The 2781-nt window shown below is 39.1% G+C and overlaps 1 protein-coding gene across 4 annotated transcripts in view; it reads left to right on the plus strand.

The window, feature by feature from the left end:
• Positions 1–2781, plus strand: part of CTNND2 (catenin delta 2) — an 889124-nt gene that overhangs the window by 357360 nt on the left and 528983 nt on the right. The window lies entirely within an intron of this gene.

Raw genomic sequence — 2781 nt, forward strand, 5'->3', positions numbered from 1 at the left:
AAAAAAAAAGAAAAGTGTCTTATTTTTTGGGTGTGAATTAACAGGATACAGAGTGTGGGGTCTGTTTGTTGGCCTTGTCTTTAAGGAAACTTGATTGGTTCCATTTTATGTTCATACATTCTTTTGGTGGTTGTGGTGTAAAAGCAGATTTGAATGTATTTTATAGAAATATCGCTGCATATGTTTTTTTGAGATGTGGGTGGTGTGCACACGTGTTTGCATCCTATGCAGAAGTTCAGAGTCGATGCAAATGGGTAGTTTAGACGTTTGTTTTCATATTTCCTGTGCAGATGCCCAACACGCCAGCTTCTGTGCATAAACTGTCACTGTACTTTCAAGCAGCACTGCTTCGTGAGGTCACACTATGACATTTCAAGAGGAGAAAATTTTTATATTATAGACAGTTTAAAGGACACAGTAAAATAAGCTTGACAGCTGATCACCCTTGAAATGTGTTGTGCAATTACATGGAGACAAAATGATTTTTAAATATTTGCATTACATTCACACTCTTAAGCATATTAGTAACTCAAAAATCCATCATGTGAAGGCAGCCAGCTGCCAGGACAAGAAACACAACTAACTTCTCTCCAGAATAAGACATGTATTTACACGGCACTGTTTTTTAAAAGGCCGGATGATGTTGCATGCATAGCCAGGTGGCAGACTTTCTCTTAAACCTCTCAGGGTGTGCATGTATAAAATATATATATGTACATATGTTTATATAGAGAAAGAAAGAGACTTGAGGCAAAGCCTACTATCTGTCTATCTATCTATCGGTAGTATCAAACCTATTGTAGCTAAATGTGAATGAAAGTGGAATAGCTGAGTCAAAGGCAGCTTCTGCTTCATGGATTTGATGTTGAAATAAAGAGCTAAGTGTTCTCAATGTAAAGGTGCTGGACAAGGACAGACGCCTACGGGCACTAAAATTAAAAATGAGAGAGGATTTCTTAAGATGTCTTTTCTTCTCCAAATTCCAGCCTTAAGTTCACTGCTGGGCATATAAAGGAGAAATTAATAGGCAGGATTAAAGTGAAAGATAAATGATTGTTTAGGACAAGATGCCTGTTTCACCACAAAGCCAGAAGTCAGAGGATCCATTCACCAATACTCCCCACGGGCTTGTTTATCACTCCCAAGGTTTGGGGGAAACGGAATAGAATGGGAAGTTCTTGAAGTCAGGGATTGTGGGTTTTGTCCTTGGCTTCCCACTCCCCGACCTTGAGCTTCTCATTTATCTTTCCCAGCCCCAGCTCCCTCCTTGGTACAACTGAGGCAGCAGTTCAGAATAGGTGCCACCCCACCTCTTCCCCAGGGCCAGAGTTCTGCACCTGTTATTCTAATTTCCTGATCCAGGCTGGGTTAAAACTTTTCTCTTGATCTTTGCCTACAATGGACAGACACCGAGTGGAATCGTGTCTGTGACTCATTAAATGTTAGATGTATTTTTCTTAAGAAAGTGAAATGACCTTTAACATGCTCTAAGAAAACATGACAGAAATGCTGCAAGTCGTGATTCCTTTAAGAAGTAACTCCGTCAGCTCTGAGCAAGGGGATGTGAAACACCACAGGACTTCTACCACGCAAAGCCCAATTATCATAAAGTTCAAATCCTCGGACATGGCACCACATTATCAGAGTGCCTTGTTTTATCATTGGAAAAATCTACTCTATGTATCTCTTAAAAGATATACTGAGGAAAGCTAGAGACAGAATTTCTATTCAAATGCATTTTAAATATGAATGCATTTTTGGTCATCATTTTACGTTTCTTACATACTTTTTCATGCCACTTACAAATATGCACAATTATAGAGAGGGCTAGTAATAAAGAAGAAAGTGAAAATTAAGGTTATTCAAATGCACGAAAGTAACCACAAGATCCAGTTGTCAGAAGTGATACCTAGACACACTCAGTATTACTTCTCAAACTTTAAGGAGCACAGGGAATCGGGGATCTTATAAAATGCAGATTCCAGTTGAGTAGATTGAGGAAGGGGGCTGAGATTCTACATTTTTAACAGGCCCTTACAGCAGCGGTTCTGAACCTGTGGGTCGCGACCCCTTTGTAACAGTGAAAATAGTTCACAGCAGAAGGAAGGTTGAGAACCACTCTCTTAGAGGATTCTCAATTGTGATCAAAGATCTCAGTTTAATTAGCGAGGATTCAGGTCTTAGAGTAAAATGCGGGACTTTTAAAAAATTATCCTTTCTCTCCTGCCACCTTTGGGAAGCTTTGATTCTATTCCTGAAAGTTACAAAAAGCTCTTCTGCGGTGGTGAGAAAAGAGAACCCTCTTGAGAAAAGGTGAGAAGTTTGAACACATCCCCCCAAAACTCCTGTTTGGAGCAGCTGTGTCTGTGCTAAAATTTAAATGCATTTCTGTCTAAAGAAAGGCAAAAGGTGAGCGGCACCTGTGGCTCAAAGGAGTAGAGCACCAGACCCATGTACTGGGGTAGCGGGTTCAAACCTGGCCCCGGCCAAAAAAAAAAAAGGCCTACAGCCACTGTCTCTGTTTTTCCTGCTTCGGAGATTCTGTATTAGCTATACATTAAAATATATGTCAAGAATACTCATTTTAAATTTATTTACCTTTTTCATTTGTCTTTTTTTTATTCTTTTATTGAGCAATAATATAATAATAGTGCCAAAAAGTAACATTCACATTGTCAGATAAGAGTATATCTATCGTAGAATGCTTTGTCTCTGAGGTTCAGTATGGAGTCTCCAGTTAACTTCTTATTATTTTTTTTCCAAAGTCTCAAAAAATAGACA

Source organism: Otolemur garnettii, unplaced genomic scaffold, assembly GCF_000181295.1.
Source record: "Otolemur garnettii isolate 467f Iridium unplaced genomic scaffold, OtoGar3 scaffold00033, whole genome shotgun sequence".
In the NCBI taxonomy this organism is placed as follows: Eukaryota; Metazoa; Chordata; class Mammalia; order Primates; family Galagidae; genus Otolemur; species Otolemur garnettii.